At 40.7% G+C, this 20,050-nt stretch overlaps 1 long non-coding RNA gene across 16 annotated transcripts in view; it reads right to left on the bottom strand.

The window, feature by feature from the left end:
* Positions 1-20,050, bottom strand: part of LOC128102476 (uncharacterized) — a 198,390-nt gene that overhangs the window by 64,689 nt on the left and 113,651 nt on the right. For all 16 annotated transcript variants that reach the window (XR_008215425.1, XR_008215427.1, XR_008215422.1 and 13 more), the window contains one exon: positions 818-874. This is a non-coding gene — a long non-coding RNA (uncharacterized LOC128102476). The remainder of the gene's footprint in view (positions 1-817; positions 875-20,050) is intronic.

Here is a 20,050-nt window from a genome sequence, read left to right as displayed (position 1 = left end):
AATTAGCTTTAATTTTCTGTTCCTATAACTCTCTTGAAGGTTCTAATGGCAGGATTATACAGGCTCCATGCAACAGACTGAGCAGTGCCCCCCTCCTTCCTATGGTGGGAGAGTTTATACAGTTTAAGGCTGGTATGATTTCTCCTCAAATGTCTGAACTAACTTAACAATGGAGTCTTAAAGCTGTCTATGTAGACAGGTTTTAAACAGTGGACTCAGTTTCTTATTAAATAAAAAGGTTCTTATTAACAAAATCAACTGTTAACTTTGCCCCTTTTACTCCAAGAATAATGGGTCTTAGTCGGGTTTCTTATTGGGATAAAACACCAAAACTGTGGTGGTTTGAATAAGAATGGCCTCCATAGGCTCCTATACTTGAATGCTTAGTCACCAGGGAGTGGCCCTATTTGAAAGGATTAGAAAGATCAGGTGTGGCCTTGTTGGAGGAAGTGTGTCACTGGGGGTGTGTTTTAAAGTTTCAAAAGCCCAATCCAGTCTCAGTCTCTCATTCTCTCTCTCTCTCTTTCTCTCTCTCTCTCTCTCTCTCTCTCTCTCTCTCTCTCTCTCTCTCTCTCTCACTCTCCCTTCCTCCCTCCCTTCACTCTTTCTCTCTGCCTGTGAACCAGGACAGAGCTCTCAGCTACTCTTCTAGTGTCATGCTCTCTACCATGATGATCAGGGACTAAGCCTCTGATGCTCCCAATTAAATTCTTTCTTTCCTAAGTGTTGCCTTGTTCATGGTGTCTCTTCACAGCAATAGAGCAGTGGCCAAGACAATGACCAAAAAGCAACTTAGGGAAGAAAGGGTTTATTTTACCTTATAGCTTATAGTCCATCATGTGGTGAATTCAGGGCAGGATCTCAAAACAGGAACCTGGAGGCAAAAATTGAAGCAGAGGAACACTACTTACCTGCTTGCTGAGCCTGCTGTCTTACAGAACTCAGCATTATGTACCCAGGGATGGTACCACCCAAGTGAGCTGGATTCTTCTGCATCAATTATTAATTAAAAAAAAATGCCCCACAGGCTTGCTTTACAGTCTAATCTGATGGGACATTTTCTCAGCTAAGGTTCCTTCTTCTCTAGCTTGTGTCAAATTGACAATCAATCAATAACTAAATAAATATTTTAAAATATGAACCAGCACTATGTTTCTTATGAGTTGTCAAGTTCATTGAGTAAAATGTCTATAATATCCTGGATTTGTGTCTTAAGTACAAGCGGGGTTTACAGTAATGTCTGCTCTTTATGTATAACATTTTATATATATACACAATTCTCTTTTTCATAAATAGCCCTGCTACAGGTTTCTTGATTGTATTAACCTTACAAAGAACAAAAGTTGGCTCTGTTGCTCTTGTTTACTTTGGAGTTTCTTTTCTTTCATCACTTAGGCTGTCTTTACAGTTCCTTTCTCCTTCCCAATTGCTGTTCTTTTCCTGGTTTCCTGATGAAAGTCAAGATTATTTCCTGTATGTAATCTTGCCTACTGTGTGTGTGTGTGTCTTTAAGTATTGTGAGTGTATAGCACAGTTTTAGTGAGATGTACCCACTTCATCATTCAGTACACACTTTATAACTTCTGTATATGACTTCCCTTAGAAGTACATTCATTGTAAAAGTCATGAATTTTAACATTAATTCATTTGAAGATCAGCTCCACCACATATTCAAAGAACAGATTCTGAATGATTGCATCTTTGAAATTGGTTGAAGCTTGCTTTATGACCCAGCATATGGACATCTCATCAAATGTTCCCTTTGTACTTGAAAAAACTTAGAATTTTGACATTGCTAAGCACTGTACTATAAATATAAATCGCCTCAAGTTGAGGAATTCTATCATTCAGACCTTCTATACCCTTACTGATTGCTGTGTCCTCTGCACCACCTGCTAATGATGAGCTAAAGTGCCCTACTATGATTATGGAGTTTTCTGTTCCATCTTTTACTTCCAGTACTTTTTGCCTTATACATTTGGAAACTATAAACCTAGGTGGCTATAAACCTAAAATTATGGCATCTTCCCGGTGCACTTACCCTTCTGAAGGGTCTCTCAGTGCATCTGAACACTTCTTCAAGTCTCATTTGTTTGAAACATACCTTTCTTTTGATAAGTATTCACATTGATTGTCTTTTCCACACTTTCAATTTGATCTCTTGAAGTCCTTAATTTCAGGCCAATTTCTTCATTCAAGTTCCATTTCTAATGTGGTCTGAACTTCTCAGTTTTAATGTTAAAACATATGCTTTTCATTGAAAGGGTTTTCTCTTTTGATTTGGTTTTTTTGTTTTAAGAGACAGTGTTTCTCTGTATAACAGCCCTGGCTGACCTGGAACTCACTCTGTAGACCAGGATGGCCTTGAACTCACAGAGATCTGCCTGCCTCTGCCTCCTGAGTACTGAGATCAAAGTTGCCCCACCTCACCCCACCCCCACAGTCTAGCTTTAATGTTATTATTTTTAATTAGAGTTTATCATTTCCACTTCTGTTTGTATCTTATTTCACCCTATTTTATGCATTTTCTCCATTCTTGTCTTGTTTTCAAAGAGTCATACTTCCTTCTTCTTACTTCATTTTCTCTGTGTGCCTGAAGTTCTGTAGTTGGCCCAGATTCCAGCTTGCACTTTGACCATTTCTCTGAGTTTCTAACTGCAGGGGACTTCAGAACACTTCATGGCCACACGGCCCTCGCTTCTGTTCTGCACTACTGTCATTGTGCATTTAATATCTGTATCACTGGACACCCAGTAGACAGCAAAGTTGGTGGATTTACAAACAAAATTTGGTGTATCTTTATTCACACAGCTACCTCTTCTGATGTTGTGCATTTGTTCATGTGCTTCTGGCTGTCTATCTGGATTAATTTTTCTCCTAAGTGAGTACTATATTTAGTATTTTTGTTTGTTTTTCTTTTGGTTTTGAATTGTTTATTTAGTGAAAGCATACTACCAAAAATTCTGTTTGTTCTTGAAAAAGAATATTTTTATTGCAGATTATTCTTTTATTTTTAAGATTAATTTTATGTTGTCTCTGTGAGTGTTTTACCTACATGTATGTCTGACTGCCATAAGTGGGCAGTGCACATGGAGGCCAGAAGAGTGAGGCAGGTATGGCCGAAAGCACTGGGCCACGCCTAAGCAAACAAAGAGCTCTGACATGCGCAGTAGCATCCTGACCTAGAGGAGCCTGAAACCAGATCCCCAAGATGACAACCACTGATGTAAGATCCAGGGCCAAAGGAAGACATGCCATGGCAGCTGGAAACAGAGCCCACCAAACAGCACACACATAAATACCTCAGCCCTTTGTTTAATAAAGGAGATTGCTTGCATATCTCCCAGAGCCTGTGTCGTTGATTCTGCGTCTGCCCCCCACCCCCAGCTGCAGAGCCAGCATCAAGAAGAGGACATCGGATTCCCTGAAACTAGAGTTACAGATGCTGGGAGCTGCCATGTGGGTACTGGGAATCCAACCCTGGTGCTCTGGAAAAGCAACTGCTAAGCCATCTCTGCAGCCTCTCTTTCAGATTATTCTTAGAGATCAATTTTGCTAAGCATAAAATCCTAGGTTAGCTAGTACTTTGTTTTCTCTATCCCTTTAAAGATGTCATTCTGTTAGTGCCTAGTTTCCAGCCCTGTAAAATTTGGCCATAATTCACCCTGCAGTTTCCTTCAAGAGAATTAACTCATTTGGGCTACTTGAAATTTTTGTCTCATTTCCTTTGGTTTTCAACAACTTTTCTTTGGTTACTATTGTTTGATTATTTGGTTGACTATTTGTTTTTCAAGACAGGACCTCTCTATATAGCCCAGGCTGATCTTGACCTTGCAGTCCTCTTGTCTCAGCCTCCCTGGTACTAGGATTATAATCACACTTGGCCACAACAGTTTTTAATGTACTAAGGAGTCATGGTTTAGATATAGAATGCCCCCCACCAAGTCTCACATAATGAACACGTAGTTCCCTAAGCAGCAATGTTGAGAGGTGGAACTTTGGGAAGGGAAAGGATTATTGATGGGTTCACAATTTAATGGATTGTTGGGAATTTATGGAAGCTTTGGGAGATGGGGGCCTAACTCTAGGACATAGGCCACTAGAGGCATGCCCTTGAAAGGTCCCCTTGGGCCCATCTTCTTCCTCATGTTCTGTCTGGTTCTACAAGGTGAGCAGCACTCCATGCCAAGCTATTTCTCCTCACAGGCCCAGAAGCAATGAGCACAAGTGACCACATACTGAAAACCTAAAGCTGTGGGTCAAATAACTCTTCCTCCTTTTTCCCCAGAAATTTCGTAACAGTGACAGAAAGTTGACACATACATTTTTTTTTTAATTTACCTGTTTGGGTTTAAGATATAACTTAAATCTGTAGGCGTCTCAGCTTAAAGGAAATTTTACTAATGCAGTATGGCTTTGACTGTTGCTTGTACTCTTCCCTTATTTTTTATTGGATTGAATACTTTTGGCTGTTTCCCATGGATTGCTTGTATTTTCAGTACTTTATTCTCTTTCTGTCCTATAACCTATTTTGCTATGAAACCAATCTGTTGAATTCTTAATTGGTTTTCAGTCCCAAATTTTCATCTAATTCTTCTATTAATAAATTTGAAATCTTGGGTGAAATCTTTCAACTTACCTTATTTTTTTCCCCTCATTTCCTTTTTTGAGACAAGGTCTCCTTTTATCATCCAAGCTAGTCTAGGCCTCCTGGGCTCAGAGTGACCCTCTCATGTCAGCTTCCCAAGTAGCTGGCATTATACCTGCGAAAGATCCTTGTATGCTAATATCAGTATCTATACCACATGAAAATGCATTTCTTTCATCTATTTTTTTCCTCTTAATTTTGATAATATTGTCCTAGATTTTAGCATAGACAGTAGCTTTGTCATAGAACACTAAACCATGTATAGATGTCTATGTAAATTTGCATGTGCATGCTCACATACTATAGAAGCTTCACATTATACTAACTCCATCCACAAAGAGTTCACCCCACATACATATACCTGAGACAGAGACAGGGGTAACTGATTGACCTAATCAGATCAGGTTGAAGTGACTCAAGATGACTGGCAATGTTTCAGCATGATGAGACCACTCAGCCTCCTCTCTGGATACTGTTAGACGTTCTGCTTAGTTTTAGATTTTTAGGTGTGTTTGGCTCTGTGCTTGGCTGCACATCACTCCCACTGTTCTGCCCACCTATACCTAACAACCCCACCATCTCCCCTCCCACTACAAAGTTCTTTATCTGGATTTTCTCTCCCCTAGCAGCAGCTCTCCCCTCAGGGACCAAATTCCAGATTCCTTGCCTCTTTTCTCATGCCCAGAATTAACAATTCCCCAAGAGAGAGAAAGAAAAAAAGGCAAAACAAAGAATGGATGAAGAAAATGTGGTATATAGACACAATGGAGTACTTACTCAGCAGTAAAAAAAAAAAAAAAAAACAAAAAAAAAAAACAATGACATCATGAAATTTGCAGGCAATTGGATGGAACTAGAAAATATCACCTTGAGTGAGGTAACCCAGACTCAGAAAGACAAACATAGTATGTACTCACTCATAAGTGGATACTAGATGTAAAGCAAAGGATAACTAGACTACAACCCTCAGCTCCAGAGAAGCTAGCTAACAAGGAGGACACTAAGATGGATGCATGTATCACCCTGGGAAGGGGAAATAGATGAGATCTCCATGAGTAAACTGGGGGTTGGAGGGGGGGTCAATGGAGAGTGGGGGATGGGAGATTAGAACATGAGGGAATGGGATGGTCTAGCTGGAGCAGGAATAGTGGGGAAGCAGTGAGGGAGATACCATGATGGAGGGAGACGTCATGGAGATGGGGAGAGGCCAGGTGCTGGGGAGGTTCTCAGGAATCCACAAGGATGACCCCAGCTTAGACTACTAGCAATAGTGGAGAGGGTGCTTGAACTGGCTTACCCCAGTAATCAGATCAGTGAGTACCCTAACTGTCATCATCCAGTGACTGATGTCATCCAGTGACTGATGGAAGCAGATGCAGAGGTTTATAGTCAAGCACCAGGCAGAGCTCTAGGAGTCCAGTCAAAGAGACAGAAGAGGGTTTCCAGGAGCAAGGGGCATCAATGATGGGGAAACCTACAGAGATAACCAAACCAAACTAGTGGGAACTCATGAACTTTAGATCAACAGCGGTGGAGTCTTTATGGAACTGGACTAGGCCCTCTGCATAATGGAGACAGTTGTGTAGCTTGATCTGCTTAAGGAGCCCCCTGGCAGTAAGATCAGGATCCATCCCTGGTGCATGAGCTGGCTTTTTGGAGCCAACTACCTATGGTGGGACATCTCGCACAGCCTTGAAGCAGGGGGAGGTTCTCAGACTTGCCGCTACTGAATGTACCAGGCTCTGTGGACTCCCCATGGGAGACCTTGCCTTGTTGGAGGAGGGAATGGGGGATGGATTGGAGGGGGGAAGGAGGGAGGGGCTTGAGGAGGGAGGAAAGGGGGATCTGTGATTGGTATGTAAAATGAATTTTAAAAGTCCTTAATAAGAAAAACATGTTATCACTTGAAATCTCTATCTTTGACTATCCCCCTTTTCCCCCCGAAATGTTCTTCCCCTTCTCAGTCCTCCCTCATGTCTGAGACTGTTTGTTTTGGTTTGGCTTATCCAGCTTTCCTGTTTCAGGCTAGAAAATGGTCTCCTGTAAACTACTGCGACAGCACAAGAAATGAAAATCCATGTTGTTTCTTAAAATGATTTGGGGGGAACCCTTGCTATGGAAGATGCATCCTCTGGCGGAGATGTCTTCAAGTTATTTTGTGCCTTGGTTATCCAAGAATCAGAACATCTAGATAAAACCAAGCTGTTCACTAGCATGCTGGGAAGGACAAATCACCATCCAATGTTCCCCACTTTAAAAAAAAAAAAGTGAACATTATCTTCTCTTATTTGACAGAGTGTGTAATGAGAAACAAAATGTTAACTGTTTTATAAAGATGACTATGATTCATATTACGAATACAGACAGTACTACATTATCTAGTTTGTGTTTGTTTCTCAGATGGTTCAATAAATGGATGTCTTTCTCCAGTAACTAAACTTTTGCAATTTTTCAGGACGGTGCCTGTGTCTTCTAATTTCACTTTTTTTTCCTTCAGCCCCACATTTTGTGTAAGTCATAAAGAAATATTTGTATAAAAATATTGTGTGGCTGGAAAGCATGTCACCTTATCCTACATTCACCCATGTTAAAGCATTCAAAAGGGCGGGTTGTCAGCCTTGCTGCTCTCTGTATGCTTGCCCTCACCCCAAATCTATAAATCAAGAATCTATCCCCTACAGTGGTACTATTATGGAGTAGGATCTTTGGGAGATGCTTGGGTCGTGAGAACAGAAAACCCATGATTAGGGTGTGTGCCCTTATGAAAATTACACGAGACCTAACACAGGACAATATGAAACAGCTTCATCTATGAACCAGAAAGTGGGACCTCACCAGACTGCCCAGCTCTCAGAGCTGTGAGAAATCCCTTGTTTGTAAGTTCTCTGGTTTATAGTGTTTTATATATATAGCAGCCCAAGATTCGTTTCGACAGCTTAGGAACATAATTATAATGTACTAACGTGGGGGACAATTTTTCGTAATTCCCCTTCTCTTCCATTCTTTACATTCACCAAGTCTTGGGATACGGAACTTTCCACTGCATGCAAGAGCAGATGACTCCCCTGGATGGTGTTCCTGAAAGCTGCCTTCTTTGTATAGTAATTATTAGCATGCGATAGAAATGGCTCAGCCTCATAAAGATGGAGCAATTTAGTGAAGCGCTTCTCTTCCCACCAGCTCCCACCCCTCTGACCTTTCCTTCCATCCCAAAGCAAAAGGAATCAGTCGCTTATTCTAAGACAGTCTTGAAAATCATTTAGGCATAATTAAAGATCGCAATATCCTGTAAGCAAGTATTATATTCTAATATTTTCTGCCAAGAATTGAATTTGCTAGGCATGACACATTTATTGCTGGCAGTAGATGTACCAAAACCTACCGACACCAGGGAATTAATAAATACCACAGCCCTCCTATGGAGCAAGTTGCATGAATATTTAATAGGAAATGCATGATGAATTTCTTGCATGATTATGCAGAAAAACATTTGGGAATGGCTGCAGCTGTTACATGAACTAGCTCAGTCTCTTTCTCCCATATCGTTCAGTCTTTATCAATCTCAATATTGTGCTTGAACTTCCGCGGAAGCCATCTCCAAAGATGAGGACCGCAGACACCTGCCAACATTTTAGGACTTGTGTGACTCTTCACATATGCTCTAGGTGTGTGAATCTTACCACTTTCAGGGGTGCATTGTGAGGGCCTCTTGGAAACCTGAGGACCACCAGGGAAACCTGACTCAAAAGAGGAGATGAAGGAAGCCACAAGTTAACAGCTGGGCTCCCATGGGTGTGGCCAATTTTCTCGGATGGTGAACTTCGCGCCTCTGCCTAAACCACCCGAAAATATTCCTATCTAATCTGAGTGGGGTTTCCTTTGCAGGTCCTTGCATGTTTCAGTACTACAAAGAATTCATGGTTTTGTTCCTTTCTTTTGTACTGGAAATTCCCTAACATTCCCCTCTAAGCAGGTAAACCGTTCCTTTAACATTTTTTAAGTTTCCATCATATTCATAAGGCTGAAAGGGCACAGCACAAAAGGAATTTTTTTTTAATGAATTGGGAATTAGATTCTCATCACAATTGTTTGAGCAGTGAGGTCAGATCAACTCGTACTGAAAGCCAGTTGGTTTGAGTACTCCAGAGCTTTAAAGGGCATCTCTCTAAACAAAAGCCTCTCATCATCTCATTCAAATGCCCCAAGTTTACAGCATACCCTCAGCATGATGTCTCCAAGGATTAGGAATTCCAGAAAAATCTCCAATTCTGGAACCTCCATGGGCACAGCACAATGTTATCAAATGGTTGCAGGGAGATCAATGTGCTCGGTTTTTAACAATGGTCTATGACCTTCTCCTGAAATGCAAGTGGTACAGTGTTCATATCGCTCAGAGCAACTTAGTGTTCCCTAGACACCATTACAGGACTGCCACCCTTAAATTACCAAGTTGTAATGATGCTTTTGGCTTCAAACCAAGAAGAAATATCCCCCTCAATCACATACTTGTTACCCAAATGTGGCAGAGATACGAGCTGTACCTCCTAAGATGGTGACTACTTACAGTCCTCACACTTTGGGAGCCATCTGGGGGAAGAAATAGAGGTTCTACAAAGATCAGGGAATCTTCACCAAATCCATTGTCTCTGTCTCCAGAAAGCCTAGGGGGTGGTAATACAGTGGGATCTCAAAGCTTCAGGGGAGGTAACCAGAAAAGCAAGCACAATTCTAGAAAACAGTTTTCTCATTCAAAAGCTGAACTATCACATAAGCAAGATGCTGTCCCATAAACCAGTTTAGATGCTGGCTTCCCTCCTCCACCCCCTTCTTCAGTGGAACATAAGTACCTGACGTGAAGACACACTTTGAAATCCCACGGAAAAGGTCCCAGGAGAGTCGCCCAGGATGGACTATGTTCAAGACAGCATTCAAAATCTCAGAATAGGGAATGACAAGAATGCCCTGGTACACACAGGATTTTCCCATCAGTGAATGCGGATCCATTGCAGAATCCTTTCCAGCAGCTGAGAACCTTAGATGTGACATCCAAATGAAGTAGCCTTGCATTACCTCCACTCTCCATTTTGTTAAAGTCTAAAATTACAACTAATTCTCCAAAAGTCAAAGGGCAACTCCTAGATCCTTTGTTCATGGGAAATCCATTGACACTTAGTGTTTATTTTTTACTTGATTTTTGAGACAGGTCTCATCACGTACCCTGGCTGGCCTGGAATACCTCATGTTGACCAGGCTGGCCTTGAACTTATAGAGATCTACCTGCTTCTTTCTGTCTCTCCAGTGCGGGACTTAAAGGCATATACCACCATGCCCAGGCAACACTTTGAATATTTCTATGTAAGCAGGAATATATATGTTTAAGAAGAGACCTAAAGGGATTTTGCTATACCACAAAGAGAAGAATGAAGTCCATTCCTATCTGGAATAATATTTACACTCTTAACAATTTAAACTGGGCAGTGGTGGCGCATGCCTTTAATCCCAGCACGCGGAAGGCAGAGCCAGGCGGATCTCAGTGAGTTCGAGGCCAGCCTGGGCTGCCAAGTGAGTTCCAGGAAAGGCACAAAGCTACACAGAGAAATCCTGTCTCGAAAAACCAAAAATATAAACAAACAAACAAATAAACAAACAAACAAATAAATAAATAAATAAAATTTAAACTGCAGCTTGGGATGACAGTAGATCCCTCAATTGGAGCATAGTTATAAGGTTCGTAGAAGACAAACTTCTAGTGATAACGGCCCCAAAGGCCTCTTTAAACAACAACAACAACAAACTCTACATTATCAGTTATACTCAGTTCAAATGGTCAGAATATTCATACAAGCCTGCAAAGGAAAAAGCATTGTAAGGGCATTACCTTTGCTCTTTGTGCCTTATAGTTAATTCAATGTTAGCTTTCATCTGAATGAAAACAAAATAAATTTCTTTCCAAAGAAATGCTAGTTTTAGAACTAATCTTTAATATCTTAAATTTCATATTTGAAAATTCAGCATTGCTCTAAAGGAGTCCAAGTCAAGCCACCCATTGCAAAGGAGCCAGAGCGTAGCTACCAGCTTCCTGTTGCCCGAGTATTTTATTACATCCACTCATTAAAACTCCTTGTTTATATTTGCATTTTACTCTTGGGCAATTTTACAACATGGAATAGTGATAAGCTTGTAGTCTGATCCTACTCATTATGTTTAATCATAACGGCAATAAGGGGGCTCATTGTGTTGTGCCTCAATCTTCAACACACTGTAGTGATTTTCAAATAGAACCCGTGCCTTACAAATAGCCTTGGAACATGCTTTCTCTATCCTTTCTTTCGAGACGAGCACTTGAAATAGAAAATAAAAGGCATACAATAAGCTTAGAGAGATCTCCATTTGTAATTAAAATGTATGATTAAAACTAGAAAAAAGGCTTGCCTCAAAGCCAGTGTGTGCAGGAAGGAGAGTTAAAGAGAGGGAGAGGATGAGTGAATACCATTAGAGAGTTAGTTGATCTGTGACTGCCCTACACATCCTCTCTTTGAGACATTTGTCTTAGGATGGTCCAAGAAGACCCCTGTTGTCTTGGGTTGCTCGCCAGCACATTATGGCTCATATTATAGTTTCACAGAGCTAATGCTTCAGATTCTTGCATAAGTTACTAATTTTCTTATGTTAATGAAAAACACACATCAGCTCCTTGAAATTCCCCAAAGCAGCATCAGTTTGCTGCTAATTGCGGTACTTTTGGAGTGGTGGGGGGTGATTCCGACAGAAAGAGTTGAAAATGGGCTCTTTGCCTCTGAGTGGTCTGTAACCGAAAACAGTTGAGACTTGGCCCTCCTGGACTTGAGTTCTCATGAATTTTAAGAAATTGGAAGCTCCCAGGGAGCACCAGAATGCAGTAAAATAATGGAACTCTGGCCCAGAAGGTATAAAGAAGTCTAGCTCCAACTTCAAACCTAGCAGAAGAAAATTTGAAATATATCCATTTGATCTTCCGTCTCAACCTGACAAGATATTCCTCATTAGGGCCAAATATACCAAACTGTACTTGCTAACAACTGATACTTCATGTGTGAGAATATTCCAAAACCTCTGACAAGCACAAATAATTAATTTGCTCCCCATGAAACAATTTTTAAAGCAACCAGAGGGCATATTATGTGTCTTAGATAGGGTTTCTATGATAAAACACCTTGACCAAAAGGCAAGATAGGAGGAAAGGGTTTATTTCATCTTACAGCTCTCAGGTCCCACTCCATCACTGAGGAAACTCAGGGCAGGAAGTCAAGATTGGAACCTGGAGGCAGAAACTGAAGCAGTGGCCATAGGGGAACAACACGTACTGGTTTGCTCCTCAAGGATTGCTAGACCTACATAATTACAATACCCTGGACCACCAGTCTAAGGGTGGCGCTGTACTTCCACATCAATCATCAATCAAGAAAATGTACCACAGGTTTCACACCTGGTAGGAGACTTTTCTGCTTCTCAAATGACTCTGACTTGTGTCAAGTTGACATAAAACTAGCTAGCACAGTGTATGTGCTCTCTCTCTCTCTCTCTCTCTCTCTCTCTCTCTCTCTCTCTCTCTCTCTCTCTCTCTCTCTCTCTCTCTCCTACCCTCCCTCCTGAAGCTCCTTATATAGCCTTTTTAGTCCTAGCTATCAATGAAAAAAGAAAGTTTTGCTCAATAAAATATACCCTATGGGTAAAACGAGAAATTTCACCAAAAGGTTGAAGACCATATTCTATACAATATCTCAACGTGTGCATATTTAAAACACACATGCTTGGCAGATACTTTACTAAAATTATTTGCTGTAAAACATGAACCAGGCAGGAAGCCTGTGCACAGTGAATTGATTTCCAAGTCTTATTTGTGGCTGATTTGAGGTTAGAGAGCATTTCTTTGCTGAGTGAAGTGGTACAATGGATGTTTATTGTTTAGGATTTAAAAGGTCCATTATCATGCAGACTCGGAAGGTTCTGCCACACAAAACTGAGTACCAGGCCAGCAGGCAACCGATGTGAGTGACAGGAGGTGAGCTGTAACAGCCCTTCCATGTTAATAGAGCACATCCTAGAACTCAGAAGGAATCCTTGCTCAGGAAGAGAACAGATCAAATTTATTAATCAGAATTCTAATTATAGACTTCCTCCAAGTTACAAAATAAATGAATACTGTGGCAATAAAGCAATACTTTGTATTTTGAATCCTGTATTGCCATGGATTCCTCTTATTATAACTGAAAGTGAGTTTCGATAGGAAAAAACAAAAAGTCTAATCCCATTAACAGATACAGTCAGGTAGCTAGCTCCCTGTCCAATTTCCAGCCCTTGTGATTTCTAATTCTGTCTGAAATGCTGTCAGGGAGTCAAAACCAGCGATGCTGGTCATGGTTCTGCCAGTCATTAGATGTGGAACTTACCTCAGTTGCTGCATCTGACCAGGTAAAGGTACAGGTAAGGGGGATGGAATGAGAAATCTACAGATGCCACTCCACCGTGAGAATCTTATGAAAACCATGGACCCTCTCCTCTCTCCAGAAAATACATGTGCATACACGAACAGGACATGGGACATCAAAATATGGGACAAATCAGTAGAAGAATTCTCAAGAATCACAAGTGTAGGAAAAATGGGTCAGTGGTTCAAGGCACCGGCCACCAAGCTTAAAGAGTCAAGTTCTATCTTTGGGAACCACATGGTAGAAGGAGAGAACAGATTCCTGCAAGCTGTCCTCTGACCTCCGCATGTGTGCTGTCCTTCACACACATACCTCCCCATTCCTGCCAAACAAATAAATCAGTAAATATAATTAAAAAATATACACGTAGAACCCTGAACAAGATCAGTCAAGCTTTCAAACTGCCCACAGTTTTGGCTTCATAACTATCTTGTGGAGATAACGATTATGGACAGACTGCACTCTATTCCCAGGTCCATTCTTGACAGGATAAGATGACTGTCTACCCTTTTCTTCATACCAACTACCTCTACATGGCATGGTCATGGAGAAAGTTTGCTCTAAGTAACACATATTCTGCTATGTCAAGTACCAATCTGTACTTGTCTGTATAAGTAAGCTACAATGTCAAAGAATGTAAGTACAGACACATTATGTCTAAGGAAAGGCCTATGGAGCGATATCAGTAGACAATGATGTCACATAGACACTACATATTGTAGTCTATGAAGTATGTTGTACAGTGTCCCATCCCCATGAGTGTGTACCTCACAGTCTCTGCAACAGTCCAATGTTGATACTACCAGTAAGTGACAGCTACAAGTTTATAGAAGAGTTTTCTTCTTCCAATGAAAACAAAACATTTGTCAATATGCAAAAAGAGACTCCTCTTTTAACTTTTGAAATTATCAGATAATATATCTAAAACCTTCATGCTAATTCCTGACCCAAAGATTAGAAGTATAAGGAGAGTGAAAACAAAGATGATGGTGGGGTAGAATGAGGATGTGGTAGCTTCTGAGGACTTGTTTTCTGAGGTCATTGAATCCACAGTTCCTCTTTACTCTTTTGACCAAAATGTGAGTCCAAAGGAGTACTTTTCAGTGTCTTTAAAGTCCATGTGTGAGGACCTTAACCCCTCCCAAAGAAGAAACAATAAACCTCAAGAGAATAAAAATTTGCAAAAGAGTGGTAGTGTTGAATCAGCTCGCAACTGCATGGCATTGGAGCACGGTAATTAACACCAGCACTGACATCACCAGTCGAGTGGCATAGTCACACTCACGATACTGCAATGAGTAAAGACAGACTGCGAAGAGTCAAGCCCACCCAGACTTTACAAAAAGCCTATGTGGTGATAAAACCAAGAAGAGACTTGACAAACTTCAAGACAGAGGCTATGCAATGGCCAATGAAAATAAGAAGTGCCCACGCCCACAAACTACCAAGAAAATGCAAATTCACCACCACTTATATACCACTACCCACTAGAAATCATAATAGAGAAGGGCTGGCAATATAAATCATAGGAGAACTGTAAAGTGCCCAGGACTTCATGCTCTGCTCATGTGAGCCAAAGTGAGGACACCTTTGGATGCCACAGCTTCATCATTTGGTACATGTACACCAAACTTACCAGTTGTGCATAAAAAGGGTTTATAGTGACACTAATTGTACTCATCCCCATCTGAAAGAACTTAAATGCTGTTCTGGCCGAAGACCTGAGTTTGGTTCCCAACACCCATGTCAGCTAACTCAGAACCACCTCTAAATCTAGCTCTCAGGGATCTGATGCTCTCTTCTGGCTTCTTCGGGCACATTCATGCATGTGGCATGCATATAACAACACACATACACGTAAATAAAATGTTCTTTAATCTTTTAAAAATAGAGTGGATAAACATATTGCAATATATTCACACAAGGGAAAATTTTATGGCAAACTTCATGTACATTAAATGAACCTGGTGGTATTACAAACATTATGTTGGGCAAAAGAACCAGACACAAAGAGTGTAACTGTGGGAATCCTTTTCTGTGGATTTCAAAGGCCCCCAAAGGGCCAATGTTTGTGGGTCTGCAAGGTCCCAGACAACAAAACATCAGAGATGCGTGGTTCAGGCAGTGCTCTGAAAACACAGAGCAGAGGATAAAGAAATAGGAGCAACCGACCATTGCTAAGGCTAGGATATTTATCAAGCAAAGCACCAGACAGACATCTGCAATTTTCCTAAGCTAGGTTTTTATATTTATTTTACTTTTCAAAATAGCCATAAATTCAAAATTGGCTCTCCCACGTAGGAGTAAACATCCTACAGATGAAAACAGAATTGCATTTTGTGACTAAGTACAGTGCTACACCATTAAATAAGTGTGATGCGCATTTGGACCTATGTATGTTAGTCCTCCTTATTCATGCTTTTCACCTTCTGCAGTTCCTGTTATCCATGGTGAAGTGTGATCTAAAAATAGTAAATGAAATTGTCATCAAACAAACGACGTACGAAGTTTATATTGCACACAGTTTTCAGTTGTGTGGAAATCTCATGCCACCTCACTCCATTCTACCTAGTTATAAATCATCCTTTGTCCAGTGCATCCATGTGATGTATGTCCATGTCCATTAGTCATTCAGTAGCCACCTTAAGTATGTCAATCATTGAGATATCACAGTGCTTAAGTCCAGGTAACCCTGATGCTGCACCACCTTTCCTGTGTCCTTACTGACTTTATCTTATCATGTATGTGTGGGCTCACTCATATCATCACAACAATGATGATGTATAAGTACTGTATTTTGTGAGACAAAATAAGACCAAATTCATATAATCTTTATGACAGTATTATTGTGATTGGTCTATTTTATTATTAGTCATTATTAATCCTTTGCTATGCACACTTCCACATTAAAATCTCATAGGTAGCCGGGCAGTGGTGGCACACACCTTTAATCCCAGCACTCGGGAGGCAGAGCCAGGAGGGTGAGTTCAAAGCCAGCCTCGTCTACAGAGCGAGATCCAGGACAGGCACCAAAAACTACACAGAGAAACCCTGTCTTGAAAACAAAACAAACAAACAAAAAACTCATAGGTGTGTATGTAGCTTTTAAAAGTATAAATTTGGGGGATGGAGAGATGGTTCAGCACTTAAAAGTACTGTCTGCTCTTCCAGAGGTTCTGGCGTTCAATTCCAGCACCCATCTGTATCTCCAGTTCCAGGGTATCAGACATCCTCTTTTGGCCTCCACAAGCACCAGGCATACACATGGTGTACAGATATAAAAAACAGGCAAAACACTCATACCCATAAAACAAAACAGTATAAAAGTATATGCTTTAATGCTATTTCTATGGACCAGCTCTTACATCATTGTCTCCACAGGTAAGGGCTACCACTGAACTTGTATAGCATGGAAGCCGCTCAGGCAGAAATAAGCTTTAAGTCATCATTCAGCCAGGACAACTGCTTGCCTGACTCCTACATTCTATGTGCTTAATAACCTCATGGTCAGGGCAGCACATGCTTGGCAGGACCCGCATGTAACTATGACTATGTGGAGATACACTGTGGAGGCAGTACAGTGCATCATTACATCGTTTTCTATACTTGCTCCTAAGGAATGAACAGCAAAGATTATATGATGGTTCTGGCCAAGACTGATTTTTCCTGGCGGTCAAACAATTATCTTTAACCTAATGGTAAAGAGAACATTTCTGATCTGGATGTGTGGTCAGTCCCCTCCACCAACAAATCGTAGCTGTTGGATGGTGATAGTGTGGACCTTGGTGAGCCCAGGAAAGCTAGGCAGAGTATAAGCAGCGACTGACAAAATAACATACAAGAGTTATCAATGATTAATCCAAACGTACATGAAGAGAAGGCAAACACTTCAGCAAAGCTTTTTAAAACACAGCTACTTTCCACAAAAACCAAAGCAATCACGACCTGTTCCGAGCACACAGCACTTCTGGATAGATGTCAGCAGGGACTGGGAGCTTTAAGAGGCCCCAGAGTGGTTAATGGGGGAATTAGCACAATTCAGAAAAGACATTAATTAGGTCAATCTGCAGTACTGAAAAACTTTAGCACCTCTCCAATGCTATTAGTGAATTAATGACCCCAGTTGCTGAACAATAGACAAAGATTAACACAAAAATTTGGATAGTGAAAGCCAACTTTAGAAGGAGTGTAAGGAGAGAGCTAAAAAAGTTGGAAATTTACAATAAGAATTAATGAAAGTGTGCTTATGAATTAAAAACAGACAATGAGAGAGTGAATCTTTTTAAAAGAATTCCTCAACACCAATCATACAGCTGAAATTAAAAGAATAAAAATCCCAGTGTCAGTGAGCCTAGACCCTGTAACTTCTCTAAAGAAGGGAGTTTTCCTTATATAGAGAACTTACATCGGCTCAATAATGTACCAAACTAAGCAGTCTTCTGAATGTTTTATTTATTTATTTATTTATTTATTTATTTATTTATTTATTTATTTATTTATTAGATAGGCTCTTACTGTTGAGGCTCTGGGTAGCCAAAACTACATGGCCCAAGCTCAACAATCCTCCTGTCTTAACCTTCTGTGTGCTAGAATTATGAGTCCGAGCCACCAAGCTCAGTTAATTTTCTGAGTTTTAATTAGTTCCAACACCAGCCCTGCTGCATCAAGATAGTGTGAAGTCTTAGCAGGCTCTTTTTGGGGCCTTATATAAAGCCCTAAAAATAAATGTCCTTTCTTAATTCCAATGTCATTCCCAAGCTGCTGCTCCTGCCATTTGATACTATCATTGGCAGAGACACATGAATCTCTGTGAGTTCAAGGCCAGCCTGGTCTACAGTGCAAGTTCCAGCACACCCAGGCTATAAAGAAAGACACCATCTCAAACAACCAAACAAACCAAAAAGGCAGAGCTGTCCTTTCCAAATACCAAAATAACCACTGAAATCTCCCTAGGGATTCTACAGTACCCACTCAAGAGAATGCTCACATGAGAACACCGCCTTTATTATATGGTGTATGTTTATAACCCATCTGCTGCAGACCATGATTGGCAATGCCCATCAGGATCACATAATTTGACATGCTACTTGTTTCAAAATATAAGAGAGCATAATCAACAAATCCTTCTACTGGAAAAACTAGCATCAATATTCAACCAAATACCAAGACTTGGTGCTCATTTTTTTTTTTGTTTTGTTTTGTTTTGCGAGACAGGGTTTCTCTGTGTAGTTTTGGTACCTGTCCTGGATCTTGATCTGTAGACCAGGCTGGCCTCGAACTCACAGAGATCCACCTGCCTCTGCCTCCTGAGTGCTGGGATTAAAGGCGTGCACCACCACGGTGCAGCTTTGTGCTCATTTTTTAACAACAACAACAAAAACAATATATTAATACTAGTAACTAATTCTGGTATGTGCTTTCTTTAATCATGCTATAAAAGCAACATTTATTTTCAAGAGCTAAAAAATGGCTCCACACAAATAGTTCTTGATGTATTATAACTAGAAAAAAAAAGAGCAACTATTCTTTTCCAGAATAACTGTAAAGTCATCAAAAAGGGATCTTTTATGAATAACAAATCATGTTGAGTGCCTTGAATTCCTCATGCTGGCTTCCTATCACTTTCATATCTGTTTGTAAGATTTTTTTTAATATGGAATTTTATGCAATCAACCAATGACAGGATTTCATCAGTTTTAATACACAGGACAGCACTGACATTTCAGTGAGAGCTGAAGCAACATGATCTGGGTGGGATCTGTGAGGACAAGAGTCCAAGACATGTGGTAACATTCTCTAAATTTGCAGACAGGCTTCCAGCAACAGATTGCACAAAAGATTCCAACTTTCTTAGATAATGGTACCTAAAGGGCATAGTTCCTTCTTAGAAGTAAAGCTGGAGGAGATTCACAGTGGACACAGATCATAAGGGACATTGAGTGACAACTGTAAGACCTCTCAAAAGCAAGAGCTTTGAAGTCAACTTCTGTGTGGTTTTGTTCCATGAGCATTTGAGTACCCTCCACCCAACACAGAGGGGAAGGTCAGAAATAAGAAATGGTGGGTTTTGATCCTCTCAATGAACAGTCATATACTGTCTTAGTTAGGGATTCTATTGCTGTGAAGAGACACCATGGCCACGGCAACTCTTATAAAGGAAAAACATTTCATTGGTGTGGCTTACTTGTCAGAAGTTTAGTCCATTATCATCATGGTAGGACATAGTGGTGTGCAGGCAGACATGGTGCTGGAGAAGGAGCTGAGAGTGGAGAAAGAGCTACATCATGATCCCACAGGCAACAGGAAGTGGTCTGAGACAATGGGTACATAGCTTGAGCATATATGAGACCCCAAAGCCCACCCCTATAGTGACACACTTCCTCCAACGAGGCCATACCTACTCCAACAAAGGCACACCTCCTAATAGTGCCACTCCCTATGAGTTTGTGGGGGCCAATTATGTTCAAACTACCACATATACTAACTAATATGGAAATATGCCCTGCAAATACATCAGCCCGTCAGTATGCCTTGTGTGATTTTGTTTATCCTGGACACCAAAATATGGCATCTACAAAAATAAAGGGAATCTTCTCCAGCCTCACACAGTTTTCTGGAATCAACTGATAATAGGCAGATTAAGCAGGAGAGATTATATATATTAATGTATAGTATATAATGATATATATGTGCATGGGGAAATAAATATTGCAGGCTAAGAGTCATATACAAGGTATAAGAGTACCCAATGGACCAGAAGGTTAAGGTTCAAATAATTTCTCCAGCTTTAGAAAGACAGAAAGAGGCCTGGACAGGGAGAGTCTTGAGGTGTGCTGGGAGGTGCTGAAGACAAGCTAGGGGAGGGGTGAGATTAAGTACACAGAACAAATCTTCTTCTATTGTGGTTAATGTATCTCAAGTAATTTCTGGCACT

The sequence above is a fragment of the Peromyscus californicus genome, unplaced genomic scaffold, assembly GCF_007827085.1.
Source record: "Peromyscus californicus insignis strain IS unplaced genomic scaffold, ASM782708v3 Scaffold_7__1_contigs__length_154581171, whole genome shotgun sequence".
NCBI classification, from domain to species: Eukaryota; Metazoa; Chordata; class Mammalia; order Rodentia; family Cricetidae; genus Peromyscus; species Peromyscus californicus.
Note: the sequence above shows the minus strand (reverse complement) of the source record. Positions and strands in the feature narration are given on the sequence as shown.